Below are 26,923 nucleotides of genomic sequence, written 5' to 3'. Positions count from 1 at the left end.
GTTTAAGGGCTGCCTGGCAGGGGGAAGGCATGGGAGTGACCTGGACGGAGGACTGAGGCAGCCCAATGCAGAGGAGGAGCAGCTGCCAGCAGGACACCCCAGCAGAGAGAGCGGCTGCATCCAGCCACAAGGAGGTGCCCGCAATGAGTTGACACCTGTACACAGGTGGATCTGGAGAGAGCTCTCAGCAGGGGGCCAGGCTGTGGGCGGCAGGGAAGTGAGCCTAGGGAGAAGGTATATTGCCCCCTTGCCAGTCTAACAGGCAAACTGCTCAGAAGTGAATACAGCCTGAGGAAAGTTCTGAACGCAGCCCTTCTGTGACTGAGCAGCCAGCCCTGCAAGCTCGCTGCATGCTCTGGGGCCACTCAGAACTCGCCTCCCTGGCCCCCAGCCCATGGGTTTTCTTCAGGAGGAAGTGATCTAATGCTAAGTTATTAACAATCCATCTTTCAACATGGATGTTGTGTCCCCTTTCCTTAGTCAGTGTTTCTCTCTTCTCCTGTTGCTAATACCGGTCCATGAGCTTTGTGCACATTTCGTCCTCTGGGCATTACAATTTCCTCACAGACTGTGGCTGGTGTAGTCCTAATAGTCAGGGAAGCGGCTGGAGGGAGGAAAACACCTAGTTACTGTCGGGGGATGGGAACCCCAGTACACTTGGGGGTAAGAGTTAACATCATGGACATGGCACCAGAAGCAGCAGCAAAGGAAGAAGGAAGTTTTAATCTGTCTCAAGATGGCCTTATCTAGCACAAGGAAGCTAAACCGTACAAAGGAATATACAATAGTCCCCCTCTGATGCATTAGGATTTACACAAGTAACTCCAATTAATGGGAGTTATGAGTGTTAATCCATCTGTAACCATCAGAGAAAAGACCCCATTGAATTACATATTAAAAATATCTGAAAGAAGCTGTGGTTAATAGAAAGGTGAGAAGAACAAAGATGATGAACATAAGCCTTCTGACTATGTGAAGCATAACTCTTCATTAGTGTTTGATATGTAATAGAATATGCCCAAATTCCCCACGTATCATCATCGTCGGACGCACATACCATCTTTACTGTGGTTATCATGGCATTGCTTAGACTTTATGCATTATATTCAGGACCTATTTATTTAACTACACCCTAGAGGTACAATTTTTCAGGCTTAACTCCAACAGGTATATCTCCCCAAACCTTGCATTTGTTTGCTGCACAGTTACCAGTTTGGACTAACTTCCCACTCACCATTACAATGACCTTGGCTGCATGCACAGATGGTTGTTTGCTTATGCTAACACAAGAGTCACACACAGTTGTCCCATTTAATTTAAAGAGCTGAATGCTCAGAGTGAAGGTCTGCCCAGGAAGTGATGCGGGCAGGTGCCAGGCTCTGCAGGTCCCCTTAGCTTTCAACAATATTTGCGAATCATGAATTGCACATGCTAGAGTATGCAGTCTGAGGCACTGCTGACCTGCAGGCAAGTTTGGTAAAAGGTGTTCAGCCATGTGTGCTGAATCCCATCTGCTTCCACAACCATTAAGATTCAAAAGAACCTGTGCCAAAAGGAAAACAGAGGCCAAGAGTGGTTAAAAGATTCACACTTAGGAAGCCTGTGAAGTCAAGTGTATGAGCCTCAAGACCATCCTTCCTCTCCCTGCTCTGTAAATGCTGCTGGTTGGAAGCGGGTTATTATGGATTCATTTAATGAAATGCTGGGCTTGCTTCTCATTTTTTGATATTCTTTGCTCTCATACGTGTAAGTTCTTTTGGCACGAGTAACACACAGTCAATATATTTTATGTTAGAATATTTTGCTACAGTCTTTTCTACCACAACATAACTCCCAGGCTCTTCCCTAGTTATTGATGCTAATGATGTTTATTGGCCACACAACTGACAGAACAAGGAGTGATGGTCTCAAGTTGCAGTGGGGCAGGTCTAGGTTGGATATTAGGAAACACTATTTCCTAATTATTAGAAGTGTGGTGTAGCACTGGAATGGGTTACCTAGGAAGGTGATGGAATCTCCTTCCTTAGAGGTTTTTAAGGTCAGGCTTGACAAAGCTCTGGCTGGGGTGATTTAGTTGGGGAATGGTCCTGCTTTGAGCAGGGGGTTGGACTAGATGACCTCCTGAGGTCCCTTCCAACCCTGATATTCTATGATAGCCCATTAATAAGTAACTTAGGATGAAGAGTTTTTAAAACCTTCCTTGAAATGTTCAAGGCAAGTCTTAATAATGACTTAATAATGGTTCAAAGCAATAGTGCCATGATGATGTTTATACAAGAATTAAAATCATAACACTTCTCAAACCAAAATCCTTTGTTAGGACAAGTAGCTGAACAAACCTATCATGATCAAAGTATCTTTAGGGAAACTGTCTAAGCTCCTGGATAGGAAAGGTGTAGCACCTTCCAGCTTTCTGTATATTACAATAGTTGTATAAACATGAGTTTTTTCCAAACCACAGCCATTGTTCCCAGAGCCATTAATGTTGCCAAGCAAGTAATAAGGCTGAGTGCACTAATCAACACATTCCCAGGTGCAACTTGGTAGCAAACAACCTGAAGCCCAAACAGCTTTTAGCTCTACAAATAAATCTCCACTTGCCTGGGATCTCCTTGGAGTTTTGTAACTTTCAGAGCATAAATATTCTGCAATTTTCATTTTCAAATTAATCGTTTTTATGCCACGTCACCAACTGTTGCAGAACCATTTGTGAGAGAGGCGGTTGATGGGTTTGCTTGGTGAGGCTTGGAACACTCCCCGCCCCTCTGAGCAAACTCAGTTTTAAAAAAACAGCCTGGCGTGTTTGCCAGATTTTTGAGTCGAGTTGATTTAAATTGAATTCAATGAAGGATTTTAATTAAAGCAGCAAGAAATGAAAAAGGTAAGAAAAATGTATTAAAGCAACGGAAAGCCTCCAGCAAGGGGGAGCAGCTGGCAATCAGCAATCCCTGTTTATTGCCATCAAGGTACAAGTCAAGGGCCACCATGTGCTGCTGTTGTGGTTTGTTATTCGTATTGCAGTGGCAGCCAGAGGCCCAATGTGTGATGCCCCAGCACAGTCGGGGCCTGGCCCTGCTAGGGCTCAGGGCATTGTTGCAACACCCATAATAACTGATCCATGGAGATGGCAGGAGGGAGACCAATCCTGGATCTGCCCTCGCTCAAGAGGAACTCCATGGACTGCCTGGGTCGAACTGATTGACACTAGTGAGTGAGAGCAGAATCTGGCCCACAGCAATCAGTCTCTTTCCTGCCCAACGTGCAGACAGCTGGGGAAGGACCGAGCCTGTCCCTGGGGACTCAGCGTTGGAAGTGAGGCAGAGAGGGGGCTGCAGGACCTCTCAGAAGATGGAGCAGTGGGAAGATGTTTCTGCGGCTTCTCTTGGCTCTGTGGCCATGCCGGCAAATTTTTCTTCTGTCCATGCTCCTGACAGCGCTGGATGTTGCATCCACATAACAGATATTTATGAAATTGTCCCTGAGAAGCAGCCAGACATTCTCACTCACATGAGAGCATTTTAAACAGGCAAAATGTTGACCCTCAACTACTTGACCTTCTAACTCTGGTCACTGCAAACCTAATGAGAACATGGAGCCGCTAACAAGGCGCCAGGCTGTGGATAAATGGCTGTTCACTTGTGACCAGAACTCACGTGACCAATTCCCTGCAGTTGTGCTCTGTGCAGAATGAACTAAACTTACCCCGTCATTGCACCACTCATGACAAGGTGCCATTAACCAGGAGCCAATTCTGCAGCCCGCACTGACTTGAGCAGTCCCTCTAGAGTGTGATGCTGTGTAACTTCTCCCTTGGAAATTACTTCTGAGATAAAGGAAAAGTTGAGGTGAGCTTGGGGTTGGGATTCCAGCTCTCCCAGTAAGCATCTTTATTCCAGGAAGTCCAGATCTCTGCATAATGTTTCTGACGTAAGCCCTAGAGGCTTGATCAGATAACAATCAATTGAAAGCCTTAACTTTCAGAAGGTTGATATAAATGAAAGAAAAGCTCTGGTTTCTCCTGTGTTAGACACTTGCATGGTTAGACAGAGAAGAAAGAAAAAAAAAGCTGTGAGGAATGTAAAATTTTTAATGTAAAAAACAAAACCAACCCAACTCATTCCTCAGTGCATGGCAGGCTCCTGCGGGAACTCCAGCCCTGGGTACTCTGAGAATTCAAGGAATGTTTCTACAGAAATGGCCCAAAGAATGAACTTTCTGCTGTAGCTGAAATTGCTCCTGCTGTTTGATATCAGTCACTGAACTTGTCAGTTTCTTACAGTGAAACTAAATCATCAAGAAACACTGACTGTACTGATGTAGTTTCAAACAGGTATGAGCTGATTTGGTCCTTCCTGTTAGTCCCCGTCTGTTAAAGAATTCCATACTGTTATCATGTTAATAGTCTCATAACGTAATGACTTGGCGGGACTAACATTGCTTCATAAACTCATCACTAACAAAGGTTCATGTGCTACCCAATGTTTTGCTAACATCATTTAAAGCTGCATTTTTAACAGCCACTGAAAATGTGCCTAATGATCTGCAAGACAACAAGGAACATCCAGCGTGTGAAGTTGTGCAGCACTACACAGTTGGGGGTGAGAGCTGGCTGGTGGGAATGTAACATTGACTGACAGACCAAATCCATCCTGAAGAACAGCACCATTATTTCCTTCACAAACAAAGCCAAAGATCTCCAAAGCAGGAGCTAGGCTCTGACACGCAGGTTGGAAGGACCCTGTAAAAAGGAACTGACTCCAATATACTTTTGGCAAGTGAAGTAAACAATGACTTAGCAATGCAGCTTCTCCTAAACAACTCTTCCGACACACCTTGGAGCTAGAGATGGGTCTCAATAACAGCTACAATGTCGCCCACCCCTGCCTGTCATTGTCGGAGAATACCTGGCGCTCTAGTTATCTCTGGGGCAATGTGATGGGACTCCTGTACTACCCGCTCCAGAATGTCATGCGGCAGGTTACGACATCAGGTATCAAAATCCTGCAGCAGCTAGCTCAGCTTAGAACAGAGTGGTGGTTGGAGATGCACGGTTCAGGAGTCTGTGATATGCACCAGCCTCCCCCATTACACACACCCTCCAGATCGAAACTCTCTTGCATTTTTAATTCCTGCTTCATGCAGTCATAAGAACAGCCCTACTGGGTCAGAGCAGTATACATTTAAATTGAGCCTATATTATGATGTTTTTTAAAAGTTTCTATGCAGCTTGCAAGTATTTCACTCTTGTGACTGTACCTTTTTAATTTAACTAGCTTCTCCTTTTTGTGTAGTTCCTCTTTCTGAAGGTAAATGCTGCTATGATGGGTGTCTTTGGTGTCCCCCCACCCAAGGATGTTAAATTTTAATTACATTACAGTCACTATTACTGAGCGGTTCAGCTATAGTCATCTTTTGGACCTAGGGTTGCCCCGTCCCCTTCCCCGCCCCATCCTCAAGGCCTTGCCTCCGTCACATTCCTTCTCCAAGGCCCTGCTCCCACTCACTCCATCCCCCCAACCTCCATCGCTCGCCCCCCCCCACTCTCACTCACTTTCACTAGGCTGGGGCAGGGGGTTGGGGTGCAGGAGGGGATGAGGGCTCTGGGTGGGGCCAGACATTAGGAGATGAGTGTGCAGAAGAGGGCTTCAGGCTGAGGAATGGGGTTGGGGTGTGTTGGGGGATGAAGACTCTGGCTGGGGTTGCAGGCTCTGGGGTGGGGCCAGGGATGAGGGGTTTGGGGTGCAGGAGAGGCCTGGGGCAGGGTGTTGAGATGTTGTGGGGGTGCAGACTCTGGGAGAGAGTTTGGATGCGGGAGGGGACTCCGGGCTGGGGCAGGGGTGCGGGAGAGGGTTTGGGGTTCCTGGAAGCAGGGTTCCTGAAAGCGGCCGCCAGGTCGCTGCAGCCCATAGACGCATAGGTGTCCAGGGAGACTCTGCGCGCTGCCCTCGTGCCTGCATGCGTCGCTCCCAGAGCTCCCGTTTGTTGTGATTCCCGGCCAGTGGGAGTGCAGAGCCGGCCCTCGGGGCAGGGACAGCATGTGGAGACTTCCTGGCTGTCCATGTGCCTAGGGGCTGCAGGGACCTGGCGGCCACTTCCAGGAGCCGAGCGGAGCTAGGACAGGCAGGGAGCCTGCCTTAACCCCAAGCTCCTGCTGCATCACCAACAGGACTTTTAACAGCCCAGTTGGCAGTGCTGACCCAAGCCACCAGGATCAACTTTTCAACTGGGCGTTCCAGTCAAAAAATGGGCACCTGGCAACCCTACTTGGAGCAGATCCTGTTCTCCACTTAGGACTGAGCCAAGAACGGCCTCTTCTCTTGTGGGTTCCAGGACTAGCTGCTCCAAGAAGCCGTCATTAATGGTGTCTAGAAATTTTATTTCTGCATCCCAATCTGAGATGACATGTCCCCAGTCAATATGGGGGTACTTCAAATCCCAAGTTATTGTTAAGTTTTCTATTTTTATAGCCTCTCTAATCTCCCTGAGCATTTCACAGTCACTATCACCATCCTGGTCAGGTGGTCGTCAGTATATTTATACTGCTATATTCTTATTATTCAAGCATGGACTTACTATCCATGGAGATTCTATGATATAGTTTGGTTCATTTAAGATTTGTACTATATTTGACTCTATATTTTCTTTCATATATAGTGCTACTCTCCCACCAGCACAACGTACTCCTGCAGTTCTCAACCTGAGGCCCGTGGGCCGTATGCAGCCCAATTAACACACAGTTGCATCCCAGCTATGTGCTAAAGGCTGCAGTGAGTCCAGGTTCCTGGCTGCCCAGTGTGGCAGGGTCTGGGATGCCCAGCACAACAGGGTCACAAAGCCCTGAGCAATGAGCTGAGCCCAGCCAGCCTCGTGGGACTGGAACTGGTTGGTGTCACTTTCTCCAGTAAGTACCCTCCCCATCTTCCTTGTACCCCTCACCCTAACCCTAACCCTAACCCTTCTCCTGCTGCCTCCCCTCAACGTACTCCTCCCTCACAGCCAGGCAGCTCCCCCTCTGTCATTCCATCCATCGTGACTCCCAGGTACCCAGAACTGCCTTGTCTGCCCCACCAGCTCCTTCACCCAAGCATCCATAGCCGTGTGCAGGGGCTGTGTGATTTTGGGGAGCTGTTTGATTTCTAAGCCCTAGTTCCTTTCCTAGCCCACCCAACAACTGCCAACTCTCTCCTTAGTAAACCTCAGGTCTCCCAATCTCCACTCTTTACCCCCAGGCCTCCAAATTCCCTGCACACCTGAACCTCTGCCCCCCATATGCCATTGAGAGAGTCTGGGTGCTGGTGAGGGGGTGCAGCTGCTGGTGGTGGTGGTGAGGGGTTCCCATTTGGCCAAGATTTGGAGCTAAGATTCCAGTTTTCAACCAGATCTTACAGATGTCATTCCTGATAACTGTGTCCAAGGCCTTTTGTAGGTCAACGAATGCTACATAGAGAGGTGCCTGTTGTTCATGGTTTTTTTCTGGCAACAGTGCAATGTGTAGGGCATGTCAGTCATGGAGTATCCCGCTCTGAACCCACACTGGCCCTCAGGGTAGACTCTCAGCTAGGACTTGGAGTCTTTTCAGCAGGACCCTTGCAAGCACTTTGCTGACCTCACTGAGCAGAGATGTCCCTCAATAGCTGTTGCACTCTGCTGTGTCCCCTTTATTTTCATATAAAGTAATTATCTTTGCATCTTTCAGATTCTGACGAATGTGGTTCCTCCCCCCCCCCAACAGGCGCAGAGAAGTGCACAGATGTCACTGGCAAGCTTCCTCCCCCTGCCCTTAGCAGCTCTGGAGGCATCTGGTGGTTGCTTGCTGCTTTCCCAGGCACAATCTCTTTGAAAGCCTCCTCTGCATCTTCGTGAGTTGGTGTTTGGTCCAGATCCTGCATCACTGGAAGCAGGGGAATGGCAGCTGGGGCATCTTTTAAGTGAGTACAAGTGTAAGGCATTGAAGTCAGAAATGGTTACTAGAGAAATAAAGATAAAACACTTCCTAGTACTAAATCTTAACCAACTAGACTTGGTCCAAGGTGAAGTCCCTTACCACATGTTTCCAGTAACACTGCTGAACAAATTCTCAGGCCAGGATCTGCTTCCAAAGTCCAGAGCATGTTTCGTCTCTCTCCTTGGTTGAAAGAGAGAGAGAGAGATGAGCAGGAAAGAGAACTTGTGGTGGGTTTGCCCCTCATGTTTATAATCCAGTCCCTCTTTGAAATGCATTTTCCTGAGGGATACCCCTCCATACAGTCCATTCCCACTGTGAGGATGGAGAGAAGGTGAAAAAGGTTCCTTGCTGTTGTTTGCTAAGTCACAGAGCTGTTTGTTCCAACCTTCTGTGGGGGTTGCACAGGGCTCTGCCCTGGTCCCCTTCTCTTATCTCTCTGTAATCTCATTTGCAGCCACAAATTCAGCTACCATCCCTACGCTGACAACGCAGAGCTACCTCTCTACTTCAGATCCGTCTCCTTCTGGCCAAACTAAACTGTCAGCTGTTTCTGTGACATCTCCGCTAGCCACAGGCACAAACTCAACATGGCTAGAGTATAGCGCTTAATCTTCACCCCCCCAGTCCTCACCACTAACTCCTTCTCTCTATCACCACGGAAACCCCACATCTAGGCTGTCATTCAGACCCCTCACCTGGGCACCATCTTCAACTAGAATCTCTCTCTAGGTCCTCACCTCCAGGCTGTGTCCAAACCATAAAGATTCTTTCTGCAAAACAGCTCTTAGCTGGGTGGATGGATAGCAAAGGCCATATCTGAGAGCTGGGGGAGGGTGTTAGCTGGGTGGATGGGTAGCAAAGGCCATATCTAACACCCTCCCCCAGCTCTCAGATATGGCCTTTGCTATCCATCCACCCAGCTAACATCCTCCCCCAGCTCTCAGATACGGCCTTTGCTATCCATCCACCCAGCTAAAACCCTCTCCCAGATCTCATCATCTCGCATCTCCATTATTGCCACATCCATCTCTTTGGTCTTGACAAACTCTGTCATAAATGAAGGGTGGGGGTTGCTCCCTTTTATGGACACCCAGCCAGTTAACTATAAAATCCCTGTTAGCAGCTGTTCTCTACTTGCTTTACCTGTAAAGGGTTAAAGAAGTCATAGGTAAAAGGAAGGGCATAGGCACCTGACCAAAAGAGGCAATGGGAGGGCTAGAACTTTGTCTGTCTGTCTGTTGTTCTCCGGAGAGAGGAGACACAGAGCAGCAATACTGTAAGAAGCTTTAAGCCAGGTATGAACAGTGATCAGATCATACCTAGAGATGACTTATTTGAAACCCCCAGATATATAAGTAAATCAGGGAATGTCTAGGAAGACACGGTTAGATTTATTCCCCCCCCCTGCCCCGTATTGGCTTGTGGACTCCTCTGCGCTAACCCCCAAATGCTTTTGTTTTGCTTGTAACCATTAAGCCGGGCCTCAAGAAAACCATTCTTGATCCTTAATTATTATATTAGCTCTTTTTAAATCTAGCAATAGCCTCAGTTCCAGACGTATTTTCTTTCTTTTTGTTTTTAATAAAATTTAACTTTTTAAAGAACAGGATTGGGGGGTTTGTGTACTAAGAGGTTTGTGCATATGTTGTTTAATTAGCTGGTGGCAACAGCTGATTTCCCTTTTATTTTCCCTTTCTCAGCTCTTCCCCAGAGGGTGGGGGGTGAAAGGGTTTGAGGGTACCCCACAGGGAGGAATTCCCAAATGCACCTTCCTGGCTCCAAAGGATTTTTTGCACTTGGGTGGTGGCAGCATCTACCCATCCAAGGTCAGAGAGAAGCTGTAACCTTGGGAGTTTAATACCAGCCTGGAGTGGCCAGTGTTAATTTTTTAGAACCCTTGTGGGCCCCCCCACCCCACTTTCTGCACTTGAAGTGCCAGAGTGGGGAAATCAACCTTGACAGCTGCCTTTCCCCATTCATATCCTTTCAGAATGCTGATGCAAAGATCATTCTCCCAACCTGTTTCTTTGACATTTGACCCTCCTTCATCCCTCCACTGGTTTCCTCTTCTCCTTGACCTCAAACATCAGCTGCTTGTCTTCACTTTCAAGGCACTTCATAGCCTACCCGGCCACACACACCTATGATCTCTCATTCACTATCAAGGGGTCAGTTCCCATCTCCCAATGACCATTTACAAACAAGCACCTTCATGCTTTCACCCAGGCTGTCCCTCATGTTTAGGAGGTGCTTCCTGTAAACATCTGCAGAACTCATTGTCTTTCAGATCCTCCTTAAAACTCCTCTCTGCTACGACGCCAACACAAAACTTGACAATGGTTAGGCTGCCGGGGTGCTGAGACCATTGCCTAGCATTCTGGTCAGTACTGTCTCCTTGTACTCCGCTGTCCATCTGTCTGCATCCACCTGTTGTCTTTTGTCGTATACTTAGATTGTAAGCTAACTTCTTGTACCGTGTGCACAGCACCCAGCACAATTGGGTCCTTCTCTACAACTGGGGCTCCTAGGTGTTATGATAATATAACTCAGATTCTCTTGGCATAAAATATATTGGCTCGAGTCCTAACCTCACCTTGCTGTACCTCTAGGTGCCTGGCTCGGTCACTGTCCTTACTCTTGAATAAACAAACCAGCCCATGCCACAGTTTGCATGAGAACACCCACACACACCCCTCCTGACACTGTACGGAGCTGGCTGAATTAGTCAATTTGCACCATGAATCAGACTGAAAGCATTAATACAAATGATATATCTGATGTTCTGTGCCAGAGAGTTTGAGGGCTCCCCCACAGATATAAATGAAATCTTCAAAGGGAATGCCCAAGGACAAAGCACTGTGAAAAGAAGGGTAGAAAACTTCTGAAGCCCAGCCGATTATCTATGAGGAGGAAAATCTCTCACTAGCTGATATTTCAAATATTGCAAAAATGGTAGATAGCCCTACCAGCTACCGGCAAAAATGCTAATTAAAGAGCTGAAAAATGCATGGCTTTTGAACATAGGGCCCTTTGGATGAATAATCAAACTGAATTCACATCAAGCTGGGAGAGTAGGCACCTACTGCATGTATCTTTAAATCCTGCCTGCCATGGGAATGAAGATTTTCACAGCTCTTTTCAAAGCAGGAAATGTGATTTGGATGCTCTGAGTAACCCAATTGCTCACTCACAAAACCAGGCTGTAGGAATAAAAAAATCCAGTTCTGCTGTGTAAGTGTCACCCATCTATTTTTTTCACATACAATAATCCAAGGACTAAATTTTAAAGGCCTACGGACCATTCTAGATGTCCATCCATCCATCCATCCATTATTAATGGTGCTATTGTTCAAGTGAAAGTACCTTGTATGTGTAACCCTTCTGCCAGTCAGCGTTGGCAGCAGCCAGGGCTGGGTTCAGTATCTAGGGGTCCCTCTTCAACAATACAACACAAAACTGGCTCGACCCCCCACCCAGTGACCTGGGACAAATACACACCACTCCCATAATGATGGGGAACCAAAGTTTATCCATCCAGCCCTGGCGTCCAAAAGTTAACAAATAAATACCAGGAGTAAAGTTAATGAATAAAGACCCCGGCCCTGACTGACAGGGTACTTATGTATATGTGTAACTTTACACATTAACTAGTCTCATTAAAGTCAGTGGAACTACTCACCACTTCTGAACGTTTGGCACGTTTCTTTTTGTGCTGTTTGTCTGTCTCGTCTCGTCTTGTCTTAAGTCTTTAGACTGTAAGTTCCACGGGGCAGGAACAGGCTGCTGTTGTACAGCACCTAGCACAATGGGTCGCCACCTTGGCCGAGGCTTTTCAGCACCACCAAAGTACAAATATCACCAATAACTCCAAAGCGTGTGTGATTTGACATTGCTGTTTACACCCTAGTGGGACAGTCCGACTGAATTTGGGTCAGCATGACAATCTTTCTGTAGCTTAGTTTGAACCAACAGTATATCCCTTCTCTGGAATTCTATAGGGTGCTTCAATTAATAGCTACAATAATGTGAAATTTCTAGAGGGGCCTCCAGATTTCCTCTCTATTCAATCCCCTGGGAGTTTTCCAGGAGTGTAACACCTGGGCCTGTTCCCATGGGTTGATACTGATTCTCTTGTTAGACTCAGTTTGAGTTTCTATCTCCCCTCTTCCCCTACCCGCTGAGCCTGCTGAATGTGCCATTTAAAACAATCTGATCTGGCTTCCATCACCTTTGCTGCCCTTGCAAAGTCTCTAATGACTTCTTTCCAGGCTGATCTCAAAGCCTCCACTTCGAGCCTCCCTCTTCCCCAGGTTCCTGAGATGCTGGTGGTTCACCTCCACCTGCCCAGCTAGTGATGCAGGAAATAAGTCAGGCTTCATGCTTCTCGTCTTGTCTCCCAGCAGCCTGTGTCTTTGCATGTAGCTGTTCCGGGCTTAGGAAAACGGGCTCCAGCACCACTGGAGTGCTATTATAATGCAAACGTTAAATGATAGTGATGCCAGCTGCCTCACTCCCTGGAACCCTGCTCCTCAGGCCTGCCGCTGTTAGAATGTGATGGGTCTCCCTGGAGTGTGAGCTCCTGCCAGGCCTCCATGGGATGAGGTGTTCCTGCAGTGGAGTTTTCAGTGTGACAGTTTGGAGAATCTGTCTGTACTGCGTATGAATTGTGGTTGATATTGTGAAGTTGTTACTACGAACGTTGCTGTATCATTGAATGCCTCTATGTGTGGGCTGATAGGGCGAGTAGCCACCAGACTCGGGTAATGGAGAGTAGGTAACCTTCATGCCTGTACTCTCACCACACAGCGGATATACTAAGGAGTTTGGCTGAAACTGGAAGAACCCATTTTTCCCCCACCTTGCTGCAGGGAGCTTGTGAAGGGGAGAGATTAGAAAACCCCAAATGCAGACCCAAAACCCCCAGGTGTTCATGCTTGCCCTTAACCCACAGCAGGTGTGTGGGAAAGAGAAAGATAACAGGATGTTCTGGAAAGGCGGGGGGGAGGAGGGAAGATGGGCATGCTTTCATAGCAGCAGGGGCCTCACTTAGCTGTTGGACCAGCCAAGGTCCAAGCAAGCTGATCTGGTGAGGGGGAGAGAGAAATGCTCCATGGTTGAGAAGCCAGGCCATGCCCCGCAGGAGAAAGACCCTAGCTACCCACAGAGTAATACCTGGGCAGGGGTCCAGGAAAACTCTGGAGTTATGAGGAAACTGAGGCAGAGGAATGCACAGAGGATTGATTATCTTTGTCTAGATCTGTGTATTTATCATGCCATTAAGGGAAGAGCAGTGGTGTGTGAGACTCCTGTGCAAAGCGTGTCTGACTGTGTGCTCTGTGTTACACCTGTCCAGGGCCCTTGAGAAGTTACCCTGTGGGCCCAGCGTGCCCCGTGGCTGGGGTTCTGGGAGAGGGTGCGGTTAAGCTACAGGACAGCCTGCGGGCTCCACACTAGTGCCAGGAGCTGGGCAGTTGGACTGCAAGTTCCCGGCTCATTGGAAGGGGAGCTGGGCAGAGGATCTGCACCCTGAGAACATACCTAGAGACCCCAAGCCAGGGGAAGGGCCTGGACTCTGGAGTCTGAACAGACTCTTAAAGAATATGGGATCCAGTGTTTGGATCCCAGTCTGGTGAGTGCCCAGCGAGGTCTGTGACAACAGCAGTCCTGCTTTGCTTAGGGTAGATACACTATAAGACCCTTGGTGCTAAGGGAATTTCACCAACACAGTTTACAAGGTGGGTTTTGAGAACCCAGAACAGCGGGATGCATAACTCGGGTGCAGAGCCATCTCGGTGTGTCTCATCCTGCCCTACTGAAGTCAATGGGAGCTTTACCCTCCACTTCAATGGATGCCGGATTAATCCTTGTATGAAGGGTGGCAGGTGGTGATGGTGTAAGGAAAAGTTGCGTTATAAAATAACTGCAAATACAGTTTTCAGAGACAGTGTCTGTTTAGCCAACTTCCAACCAGTGACGGGAGCACAACGTAGGTGGGAGTACTCTATAAAAATAATTTATTTTCTTTCTCAATTTAAACTTCGCTAGCTAGGACTTTTGCAGTCAGACAGTACAATAGTGTGTGCATTTTTTAAATATATATATGTTAATAATGAAAAAGATGATTTGGAATAAAACTCACCCATGTGGATCAAAACTTTGGCTTAAGCCTGGAGTAGACTGAAGCAGAGCCGTTAATTTCCATGTTGATGGGATTGAGTCACTGCGACTAAAACACAAATAGAATAACAAGACTGTTCTTTGTGGCAAAGGCTTCACATGTATCTCTGAAGTTACTGGAGTATCAAAGCACCATTTATATTTTTAAATTTAAAAGCAAACAGATTTATACCCTGAACACATCAAAGTCTGTAAACATTCATAACAGGTCTTCCCTGTTCACATTTAGTCTGATAGCTATCTTTTTCTTCCCCTAATTAAATGGAAACCAATATTCCTACTGATTAGCAATTGTTTCTACTTAGAGTGTAGTAAGGATAGATACAACTTGTTGCACAGCTCATTATACACAACAGTCTAGTTAATTACCTTAGAACAAAACATGAAATAAATTGTATTCAAATGCAGTAAAGGGCTTCAGTATAATTTTGACAATTGCTGTATTTTACAAAAAGTAAAATTAAAAAATCATTAGTGTTTATACCTAAAGGGGCACTCACAGCATGCTTTCAGATTTCCATTATTTGTTGTACTCTGAGGCTTGAAAAACTAAAATGTCTTTCCGTAATGGCCTTGGTCTTTTCCATTTAAAAGATATATATATATATATTTTTTTTTTTACACCCTCTGTTCTCCTACAGCCAAGAAAGCAAATTCATGTTTCAAGTACTGGATAAATTCAGGTTGGAAGACAAATGTACCACTCAGAGATGATCACCCTAAGTCAGTGGTGGGCAACGGCACACGACCTGTCAGGGAAATCCGCTGGAAGGCCGTGTTTACATTGACTGTTCCTGCAGCCCGCAGTTCCCAGTGGCCAGGAATGGTGGACTGAGGCCACTGGGAGCTGCGGGCGGCCATGCCTGCGGACAGTCAGTGTAAACACTGTCTTGTGGCCGGCCAGCGGATTACTCTGATGGGCCGCAGGTTGCCCACCACTGCCCTAAGTGGTGTGCAGAGCATCCCACCCTATTAATAGAAGTATCACCCCACAGTTCTTAACATCCCCTGTGGATTTGGTCCTTGGCCCTTAAAAGACCCTTTCATATTAAAGGGCTTCCTTGTGTTTCTCACCTGTGCTGTAGTGCACAGACTCTCATATATCTTAACAACACATGGATGAAAATTAACACATCTGACATTAGTAGGCAGCGGGTTTAAAATAAACCAAAGGGAGAGGGATAGCTCAGTGGTTTGAGCACTGGCCTGCTAAACCCAGGGTTGTGAGCTCAATCCTTGAGGGGGCCATTTAGGGATCTGGGGCAAAAGCCTGCCTGGGGATTGGTCCTGCTTTGAGCAGGGGGTTGGACTAGATACCTCCTGAGGTCCCTTCCAACCCTGATATTCTATGACAGGTAAAGAGGGTCTGCTCCCTCTTTCCCAAGGTAAGCAGTCTCTGCTAACCTGGCAACCCCTAGGGTGAAATATCCTTTGCCTTCTGTGGCACAGATGCACCACAGTAGGGGCATATCCAGAATTAATCATTATTAAAGTGCACTTCCACATTTGTCCCATGACTATTATCAGAGGTTGCCTCATGCCTTGAAGTATGATGGTTTATACCCCCTTCCAATTTCTTGTTTTGTTGTTAATCTTTGCTAAGGTAACCCTAGAATTTCCCATTATCCGTAAACATGTTGAATTATCTGTGAATCCTGCTAGGCCCTGGGCTTTACTGATATCTTGCAGTAATGAGAGCCACAGGCTAACTGTGCTGTGGATGAACAAGTCTGTTTGAAAATTGCTTCATACGATTTTCAGAGAATTTCCCTTGGTTTTGGTCTATGAGACAGGATGTGTACAAGTCAAGTCCGCAATCTCCCTTCATGGCATTGTTTGGTATTCGGTTTACCTTTGTCAGTCCCCACCTTTATCATCTCCTGTGCAAGGTAAACAGTCCTAATCTGGTCAATCCCTCCACCTACAGAAAGCTCTCCAGGCCTCTAATCATTTTCATCCCCCCTCGCCTGCCCATATTTCTGCTCTGCGCTCTTCGAGACAGTGACCAGAGCTGAACACAGTATTCCAGGTGGGAGGAGGGTTAAAACACATTTTCAGAACTGTTTCACCCCATTCCTTACACCCCAAGAGTGTGTGTGTGTTTGGTTTTGATCGCCGCTGCACACTGAGTCTTTGAGCACGCCCACTGATGTACAGGTCCTTTTCTTGAGTTGGTAGGGTTAATTTCTGAACCCAGTAAGGAGGCTGAACTGTTCAAATTATTCCCTCCATGTGCATCACTTTGAATTTATCAAACCACTTTTCATTTACTGTCTTGTTACCCATTCAATCGCCTTCAGTCTCGTCTGGTCTTGAATAACCTAAATAATGTATGGTCTGCAACTTTGTTCCTTCATGATTCACCTTCTTTTCCAATCTATATTAAACAACACTGATGCTAACTTGCAGCCTGGAGACACTCCACTGTTAACCTTGCTTCATGATGAACATTGACCATGTATCTGAAAGAAACAAGATACAGGGAGTCACAGTTCCTGATCTATGAACTATTATGCTTCTCCCTCCAGTATAACTTTTGAGGAAACTTGTCAGTCTCGTAGAAAGTCCAAGTAAGTTCTGTCGTGTGATTCCCTTCCCCTTGTCCCTGGTTGGAAGGGGGCTTTGGTATTTCAGTTACGAGTTGGTCATTACATTACCAAGAAAAAAGCAGTCACTGCGTTATCTGCTTTTCAGTAAAATTGAGAACTAGAGTTAAAGTCTTTGGCTTGGTCCCTACGCTAGTCACAGTCCTGGAGGGCAGTGGGAAATGATGCCTTTACATAGCCTTCTACGAGGGATAGCTCAGTGGTTTGAGCATTGGCCTGCTAAACCCAGGGTTGTGAGTTCAATCCTTGAGGGGGCCACTTAGGGATCTGGGGCAAAAACTGGTCCTGCTAGTGAAGGCAGGGGGCTGGACTCGATGACTTTTCAAGGTCCCTTCCAGTTCTAGGAGATTGGTATATCTCCAATTATTACCTTTGACACTTGCCAAACATGGGTCTTGCTGGGGCCAGCCTTTTCTCATGGCTGCTCTGAGTTGCAGCCGGCTGCCTATGTCGGTTCAGCTAGTCAGGGATCAGCCTTGGAGAACAGCAGCATTCCAGCCACACGCCATGTCCTATGTGCCAGGCTGTAATGGGGGGACAGAGCCACCCTGCCAGCACTGCCATGCCCAGGGTCACCCTCTGCACCAGGAAAAATACAAAGTGGTGTGTATTCTTATGTAAGCTCTGTACCGCTGGTGGTGCCAGGAGAGGCATCATGCACGTCCTGAGCCAGCCTGGGCACTGGTCTTGTCTGAACTGGAAGCCGGTGATGGATGTACACACGACATGGGCTCCGAAGGCTCTGGCGGAGGGGAATAGTGTGTCCAGTAACATGGAGAGGCTCAAACTGATTTTTCAGATGGATTTTGCTGTAGACATGAATAACCTGCAGATGTGTATTCCCCTGCATGGCATGGTGGTGGGAGCCTGGTAGAAAATAGCTGAGACAGCTGGATCTTTTTATAGCAGATAGTTTTTCTTGGTAGAGTCTGTTGAATGTTTCTGACCCACAGGGTCATAACTTAATCGACTCCAAGGCCAAAATGGACCATGCTGATCACCAAGTCCGATCTCCTGTATAACAGGGTACAGACCTGCCCCTCAATAATTCCTGGGGCAGAGCTTCTAGAAAAAACATCCAATTTTGGTTTTAAAAAAAATTGATGGAGAATCCATCGGCTGATGGGGAATCCACTGTGACCTTTCTTAAATTGTTCCAGTGGTTAATTACTCTCCTTGTTAAAATGTACATGTTATTTCCAGCCTGAATTCGTCTAGCTTCAGCTTCCAGCCATCAGACCGTATGACACAGCAAAGGTTCCTACAAGACTGATTTCCATCCAGCGTTGATACATGGGGGCCTAATCCTGACCTCTTGCCCTGTTACCCTCACACATGGGGGATACCGGCTCTGGATAGTTACTCGTTTCAGTGGGATTATTTCTCCATGAGAGCCATGCTGAGAGGAAAGTGCATCATTCAGCCCCTTGGTTTTGAAAACCATCCCCCACTATCTCTGAAAGTTCTGACTCATTTGACAGAAAAAAACCACAGGGTGGTTTCCTGCTGTTAATAAGACAATAAGCCACAAGTTCTGTCCAAGGTTCCCTGTTTTCCAGAGCACGCTGGTGTCTGTTCTATTCCCATTTGTTCCATAAGTAGGTCCCAGAGATCCTAATCCCGGCAAAACCCAACAGTTACCATTGCCACCCCGGCCTGTCAACTGCCCTGCCCACATCACACCCTATTGAGATCCTCCCACTGGCCCTCATGGAAGGAAGCCGGGTGGCAATGCCATTGCGGGTGGCTAGTGAGCAGACTGGGGGGCCGGGGGCAGGCTGTTGCTTTTTGGGCCCTTCCCCACATGCCAGCCACAGACGGCCCCACTCTGGGTCCTTGCTAGTAGAAGTCTGGGTTCAGGACCTAGCTTGTCCAGAAGCTGGGTCCCAGCCAGGCTTGGGGAGCAGAGGCAAGGGGACTCCGTGGACAGAGCTGCTGCAGCCAGCTCACCAGTGGGCTAAAGGGATTTGTTGTTAATTGCTGGGCAGAGAGCTGCAGCTGGCAGCACAGCAGTTTGGGTGGCGGCTTGGCTGCACCCCCAGGCTGGGTGTAGAAGGGCCAGTCATCCACTAACACCATTTCTTTTGGGTTTTTGCCCTGGTCTCTGCTACCCACTGGTGTTACTGGGGGTGTCATGGGGTGAGCCTCTCCAGCATCCTTTCAGACTCTTCCCAGACCAGATCAGTTCAGCACAAGGGACACAAACTACACATGGGGCGACACGATGAGCATGGGGGAAACACAAATGCACCTGGCGGGGGGGACACAATCACGTTTGAATAATCAAGATTTTTGGTTAGCTGAAATTCAGATAAAGGGACGACACCTGGGCAGGGCATGACAGTGCACAGAGGGGAAAAAACTGAAGTGAACCCCAAAACGTGCCCCTTCTCGACTAGCAGTCCATGTGCCAGGCAGAAGCAGCCAATGGCCCATCTTTGGCATGCGTGCCGTAGCTGCCAATCCCTGCTGACTAGGTGAAGTAGTGCCGTTCTCTCCATGCTGTTTGCTTCCCCGCAGTGAGTGCTGAAATCTGCTGTGTCCTGTGCATCCTGCACCCACCCTTTGGCCTGCCATGAGTTGGACATGGCCTTATCAGGCCCACCCAGCTCTGGTAATATAATTGAATACCACTCTCCTCGGTCTCTCGAGTGACCAGACTTTCCCAAGTCTTAAAGGGCCATGCCATGTGATGGGTGCACTGACCCCTAGGCACCACTACCCTTACGGGGCAGACTGACCCATCCCAGGGAGCATTTGCACTGGTCACACCTCCTCCACCTTAGATGTTCCCCTTTCCACATGTGTAGATGTTCACCTGCCTGTCACTGCAGGCTCAGCAAGACGAGGGCCACTGGAGTGTAGCGCTGCCAGGGACACATGATGGGCCTCAACTTTCCCAGGGAACCTTACGGGCAGCCAAAGTCACAACTGGGGTGAGCATGTGCAGCACCTGGGGGGGCCAGGAGCATTGGGCCTGCTACACTCATCCAGGAGCTTGGCCAGAGCCATCAGCTCCTCACTGCTCTGCGCTCTCACGAGCCACTAACAAACTGGCTTGTTCCTTCTTTTGCTCTCGGTAATCTCACCTGGGCCTACTGGGAACGTGCCCCCACTCATCTGCCCTTGCTGGCCTGGGGCAGAGAGCAGCCTGGGCACTCTGCGTGGGTGGAGGGGAGCAGGCCCCAGCACCCTCTACCCGCTCTGACCTTGCCGGATCATTCTGCTCCTTTCTTAGATCAGTGGCATGTGCCTGGATCATCACTCATGGTTTTCCCCATCCAGTGTCTAGGCTGGAAAAGCTTATCATCCTTGCAGGGCACTGGCTGCAGCCCATGTCTGCAGAGTAACTGATCACCCACAACGACCAGCGCGGCACCGGAACCCACCCAGACTCACCGTGGGGTTGAGTTCAGCCCAAATCAGGAGTCCCAGAAACACCTGATGAACCCAAACTGGAGCTGTTCCCACCCCGCTCCCCACTCCTTGGGGTGACAAGGCCTCTGCACTCATCTGCCCCTGGTCTTCATGGAGTACTCAGGAGTGTCGCCGCTGTCCCCAAGCCTCCGGCAACAGGAAAGGAGGAGCCCTTCTCCCCTGCCACTAGCTCATGGTCACGGCAAAGGCAAAACCATTAGTATTGGGCAGCTAGTGACCCCTGGGACTCGCTATGTGGGCCCAACCCACATCTCACGTGGATGAGACGATGGTGTAGAGAGGAGAAACTTCTGGGATGGGACAGGTTATAGTCAGGAGCAGAGGAATCAGATGATTTTTAAAGTGCTTGTACACAAATGCCAGAAGTCTAAATAATAAGATGGGTGAACTAGAGTGCCTTGTGATAAAGGAGGACAATAAATCTTAAGCGAATCCACAGGTTTAAAGGTCCTTTCATGGATTGAGAACTGTTAAAGGACGGGAACACAAAGGGTAGAATTAAAAATAAATTTCAGAATGGAGAGAGGTAACTAGTGTGTTCCCCCCTAAGGGTCAGTCCTAGGACCAATCCATTTCATTTTATCATAAAAATGATGGAGAAAGGAGTAAACAGTGAGGTGGCAGCAAAGTTTGCATATACTAACTCTCTAGATAAGATAGAGAAGACCAAAGCAGAACTTCAAAAAAAATCTCAAACAACAAAAAGTGATTGGGCAACAAAATGAATGGCAATGAAATTTAAATAAATGTAATAATAAACATTGGAAAAAATAAATAACCATAACTATACATACATGGGATAACGGGAATAATTTAGCTCCATGAGGAAAAAAAAAGGCTTGGTTATCGTGATAGTAGTTCTCTGAGATGTAGTGAGCAGTGTGCAAAAAAAAGTCAAAAAGCAAACAGGATGTTAGGAAATCATTAAAAGGGAGAAGAATAAGACTGAGATATATATATCTTATATAATATATAATCACCCACATCTGTACATACTGTGTACAGGTGTAGTCTCAAACTCTCAAAAAGATATTCTAGCACTAGAAAAGAAGGAGAAAAAAAAAATTCAAAGTGGATTAGGGGTGAGTGAGATATGATATGAGGAAAGATTAAAGAGACTAGGACTCTGGAAAAGAGAAGACTAAGGGGGACAGGGGAGGAGATATAAATCATATATAAAATTGAGAAGAGTGGATAAGGAAAAGTAAGGAGTTATTTACTTATTACAAGAACTTAGGTCACTCAGAAAAGGAAAGGCATAGGCAGCAATTTAAAACAAATAAAAAAAAGTTCTGCTTCTGCTTGCGCACAGCTCAACAACTTGTGGTTCCTTACCTGAGGAGGTGAAGGTTGTACTACTAAGGATAATAAAAAGTGTTTAATAAATTCACAAGCTATAAGTCCATAAATGGCCATAAAGTATGGTGGAGTAGATGGGTAAGAATCTGTCTGTCAGAGGATGGAGATGGATGGCAGGAGAGAGATCAGAGGATCATTGCCTGTTAGATCACTCCTGTCAGGGCCCTGGCATTTGGCTGGCTCCTGGGGGCAGAAGACTGGGCCAGATGGACCTTTAGACCTACCTTGGACCTTTTTCTTATGTTCTTAACCCTGTCTTGGCCATTGGATGCCCTGGTACCATTCTTCTCCACTGTTCCTGGGGCCAGGTTCTGTGATGTCAGGGCTCACTCAGGTGACACATAGTACATGTAACTATAGTGCTTCCTTCAGTTCCCATGCTGGTGCTTTCCAGGGCTGACTGCCCACCTCCTCACAGCTCCCTGGCTTGGCTCTGGCTGGAGCATGACAGTAGCACTGGCTACATGATTTTTTTTAAAATGCCTCCTTCTGTTTTTTTAACCAAAAGGTGAAACCACTTAGCAGAAATTATCTTTGCTCTTCCCTCAAGATTCAGCTCCTCGATTTTCAAAGCTTTGCACAGAACTTTAGCTGTGTGACTCCCATTAAAGTCAGGGTGGAGGGATAGTTCAGTGGTTTGAGCATTGGCCTGCTAAACCCAGGGTTGTGAGCTCAATCTTTGAGGGGGCCACTTAGGGATCTAGGGCAAAAACTGGTCCTGCTAGTGAAGGCAGGGGGCTGGACTCAATGACCAAGGTCCCTTCCAGTTCTAGGAAATTGGTATATCTCCAATTTTTAGCTCTAGCTGCATGGCTAAAACTCCAAGTAGAGCTTTGAAATCTGGGCATGTGTGTTCAGGAAAGTGTACCAGAAGAGTTCCACAAATCATTCTTTTCTGTGAGATACTACACTGGTGTGAATGCTTAATGTAGTCTGTAAAAGAAAATAAACTGCAAAACATAGGTTGAAGGTGTAATTTTTGGTGTATTACAGCTAGAAGTTGCAGTGCATTCTCTATCAAAAACAGATTGACACTGCTTCTGAAAATTAGTTAAAATTACTCTTACACCTAGATTTACACTTAAAAGTGTTTCTTGAGGCACAAGAACAAATCTTGTTACAGAAGTTGTGCACTGCTGTTGGCTCATGTAGAAACTTGCATTCACTGTCTTTGGGCTATTAACTGTGATTGGTGAACTTTTGCATTAACACAACTAATGAATCATTTTGGGGCTTGCGATGGGATATGATGAGATAACCGGTTATGATGAGATAACCGGTTCTGTGGATGAGGGGAAAGCAGTGGATGTGCTATTTCTGGACTTTAGCAAAGATTTTGATACAGTCTCCCACAGTATTCTTGCCAGCAAGTTAAAGAAGTCTGGGCTGGATGAATGACGGTAGGTGTGGGAAAAAAACGGGCTAGATGGTCGGCTCAACGGGTAGTGATCAATGGTTCCATGTCTAGTTGGCAGCCGTATCATGGAGGCCCCCCCCAGGTGGTGCTGGGGGGGTTTTTTTTTTTCAATATCTTCATTAACGATCTGGAGGATGGTGTGGACTGCACCCTTAGCAAGTTTGCAGATGCCACTAAACTGGGAGGAGTGGTTGATACGCTGGAGGGTAGGGATAGGATACAGAGGGACCTAGACAAATTAGAGGATTGGGCCAAAAGAAATATGATGAGGTTCAACAAGGACAAGTGCAGAGTCCTGCACTTAGGACGAAAGAAGCCCATGCAACTGCTACAGACTAGGAATAATGGGGGGGCAGCAGTTCAAAAAGGACCTAGGGGTTACGGTGGACGAAAAAGCTGAATATCAGTCACAGTGCCCTTGTTGCCAAGAAGGCTAATGGCATTTTTTTTTGTATAAGGGGCATTTCCAGCAGATCGAGGTGTTGTCAGAGTGTTACGGTGTGGTGCCAATGTTGATATCACTTGGCTGGCAGATAGCTGACACGGCAGACCCGACGAGAACCCCCAATAACCACAGAGTCCAGTAAGATGCAAAGTCACGTCGGCTAGGTTTATTGCGACCTCGGACACAATGGCAGTTCCCTGTAGGTTTCTTAGCCTAACTCAGGGCATACTACGAGAAAGTGCCTCTTGGCAATGGACCCGGCTCAGTCAGTGGCGGGACTTTCCACTGCCCCCTCGGCCGGACAAAGGCACCTCCCCAGGGGTACATTCTTATACACAGGTACAAACAAGTTACACATCACACCTGACGTATTGAGGTGCAACCTTTCTACGTAGCACGGTACAACCCCTCTACGTATTAAGGTGCCGCCTCTCACCTTGTACATGTTGGTTTGATTAAAACAACTTTATTCATCATATTACCCTTTTGCCCCTGTCATTGGGATGGGTCGGCCTGTCCTTTTATTATCTATGGAATGTTTTAGTATAATGTGTTCTAATGCTATGTTTATACTCCAGTATGCTAGGTGAATATATGTTTATGTTAGCCTTTCTCCTGCCAGCTTCTGTGAACTGAGCCGGCCTTCAGCTCACAGCCTTACTTTGCTCTTTAGCTAAGTCTTGTTCATTACTTCAGTTCAGGCCTCAGGCCTCCTACTGGGCCTTTATTAGGGCCTGTACTTACTACACAAGGGATGTGATCATTCCCCTCTATTCAGCACTGGTGAGGCCTCATTTGGAGTACCGTGTCCAGTTTTGGGCCCCACACTACAAGAAGGATGTGGATAAATTGGAGAGAGTCCTGCGGAGGGCAACAAAAATGACTAGGGGTCTGGAGCACATGACTTATGAGGAGAGGCTGAGGGAACTAGGATTGTTTAGCCTGCAGAAGAGAAGAATGAGGGGGGATTTGATAGCTGCTTTCAACTACCTGAAAGGGGGTTCCAAAGAGGATGGATCTAGACTGTTCTCAGTGGTGGCAGATGACAGAACAAGGAGTAATGGTCTCAAGTTGCAGAGGGGGAGGTTTAGGTTGGACATTAGGAAAAACTTTTTCACTTATAGGGTGGTGAAGCACTGGAGTGGGTTACCTAGGGAGGTAGTGGAATCTCCTTCCTTGGAGGTTTTTAAGGTCAGGCTTGACAAAGCCCTGGCTGGGATGATTTAGTTGGGTTTGGTCCTGCTTTGAGCAGGGGGTTGGACTAGATGACCTCCTGAGGTCCCTTCCAACCCTGATATTCTATGGTTCTATGATACTCCAACTGGCCCCGAAAGGGTTAACGTGGGCCTGAGGGGCCAGTTAGGGCTCCTGGCTGCACCTGGAGGGACAGCCAGACCCAACTGAACAAGAAGCCCAGCTGGGCCAGACTAGGCTGGGTTAAAAAGCCAGGAAGTGCACAGCAGAAGGGGGCTGCAGGGAGAGAGTCTGCAGTCTCTCTCTAAGAGCAGAGAGGAGGGGAAGGGAAAACCCAGGAGCGAGAATCAGCCCTGGGGTTCTAGCCATGGAAGAAGGGTCAGCCCCAGAGGAGGCCTGGGAGGGCTAGGCAGGAAGAGGCCCAGGGAAACAGCAGCAAGGGGTAGGCCTGTGCAGACCGAGGTTGCTTGTTACAGGGTCCCTGGGCTGGAAGCCACTGTAGTGGGTGGGACTGGGTTCCACCAGCAGGAGCGCTGGAGATGCCAACCGGACAGCTGGTTCGCAGCGACTGTCTCCCCAGAAGGGAAGGACAGTAGTGACCTGGCAGAGGCTGAGTCATGAAGAAGCAGCAGCACCTTGAGTCCTGGAGAGAGAGGGTCCATTTTGCAAGGTAGGGGTCATCAGACCTGAGTGGAGCTAATCCCAGATGTTGCCACAAGGAGGCACCGCTAGTAGGTGAGTGAACCCCGTGGCACGGCTATACTTGCGCACAGGAGCTCTTGTTGTGTTTAGTCATTTCATATTCGCTTGTCCAACAATTACTCACTTTCGTGACCTCAGCGGGACCACTGCTGTGAGCATCTGCGTAACGGTTGCACACTCAGACTCTTAATATATCACCTCCATGTGCTACTTTATTCATGAAAACTGAAAATAACCAGTAAAATCCCAACTATTGTCTGTTCTGTCAGGAGCATTTCTCTTGGGTTGATTAGACAATCTCTTAGATTCATGTTTGTAGGTACCCTCAGGCTTCAGTTGAGGACCCTATTCTGTTGTATCCTTGTCCCTGTCTGCATCGCTATTGAAGCTGATAGAACAATGATCATTGCTAAGTGTTTGCAGGATTGCACCCCTAATTAGTCCACCATCTACCTCAAAATTTCATCAATGGCGCCCTGAGAACACTTACACATGAATGACTGTTCACAGAATTCAAATGAAATGCACTTGGCTTTTTCCAAGCCACCCATTTTTCACAGAACTGACAACTCCTGATGGTATCTGAATGTACTAAACAGCCAGCGTTTCAGGGCAGCGACAAACCAAAGGGGATGTGGTGTTGCACAAGCTGTGGGGTTGGATGTATATACCCAAACTTCTTCTCCAGATAGCTCGTTGGTAAATCTTCAATAGGAAGTAACTGATAAATACGTTAGTGCCTTTACTGAAGCTGTCTGAAAAGAGTCACTAGGAATGTATACACCGAGAAGACCTGAGATTAGGGCTGTTTAATGGTTTGAGTTGCCCACCATAGTAAATTGTGCCCAACCTGAATTTAAAAAATGGTGGTTGCTGAGCTCAGACCCCGCAAGGTGGTCAAATGGAGGAAGTGAGGCAGTTCTGTTGAGCTACCGATACAAATTACCTCCTTTATAATACAGGCCATAGGACTTCACCCAGCAATCCCTGCAATGGAGGGAATTACTCTTCTCTACACTATGTGAACACTATCAAGCCCTATAACTTGTGGCTGCACTATATACGATATATGCAATATACCATGTTGCACTGCAAGCCTGGAATAGTTTGTACCGCAAGCGTTGTTTACTCTCATTCATGATGCTGTCAAATACAAAGGTATGAAGAATTTTACTTAATAGATGAAGAGAAATATCCTAGATTCCTATACTAGAGAAAACAAACAGAGGTGGGGTGAATGTCTGGGTGGGCTTTAGAGTCTTAGATTCAACTCATTCTTCTTATTCTCCCTTCTCATCTTGCCATTCTTCCTCTGCAACATTTCAAAGATCCAGCCCTTCCTCTGTATCCCACCCCTTGCTCTGCCTTGAATGTCCCACATCTTGATTAGTGGCATCTGCTCCTCTCAGGTGACACCTGAAGTTTGTACAAAGCCAATCAATTCAATGACTTTCCCTCTGACCATGCCACCCACTTTCTCCATTGCACCAGCTTAAAGTTCCTAACCTTGCTCATGATGCATCAACAACTCCAGCTCTCTCTAACTGTCAATATGCACATCACACCCCCATCCCCCCCAACCCATGGCATGTTACACCTCACTCATACGGAATCTGCTTTGCTTCCAGACCTTCCCTCTG

At 47.3% G+C, this 26,923-nt stretch overlaps 1 long non-coding RNA gene across 1 annotated transcript in view; it reads right to left on the bottom strand.

Moving 5' to 3' along the window:
- Positions 1 to 216: 216 nt before the first annotated feature.
- Positions 217 to 26,923, bottom strand: part of LOC120405376 — a 33,252-nt gene continuing 6,545 nt past the window's right edge. The window contains exons 2-4 of the long non-coding RNA XR_005598530.1: positions 14,085 to 14,171; positions 8,045 to 8,125; positions 217 to 604 (exon numbers count right to left, since the gene is read on the bottom strand). This is a non-coding gene — a long non-coding RNA (uncharacterized LOC120405376). The remainder of the gene's footprint in view (positions 605 to 8,044; positions 8,126 to 14,084; positions 14,172 to 26,923) is intronic.

Source organism: Mauremys reevesii, linkage group 4, assembly GCF_016161935.1.
Source record: "Mauremys reevesii isolate NIE-2019 linkage group 4, ASM1616193v1, whole genome shotgun sequence".
Lineage (NCBI taxonomy): Eukaryota > Metazoa > Chordata > Testudines > Geoemydidae > Mauremys > Mauremys reevesii.
The sequence above is the reverse complement of the archived record's forward strand: the minus strand, read 5'-3'. Positions and strand labels throughout refer to the sequence as shown.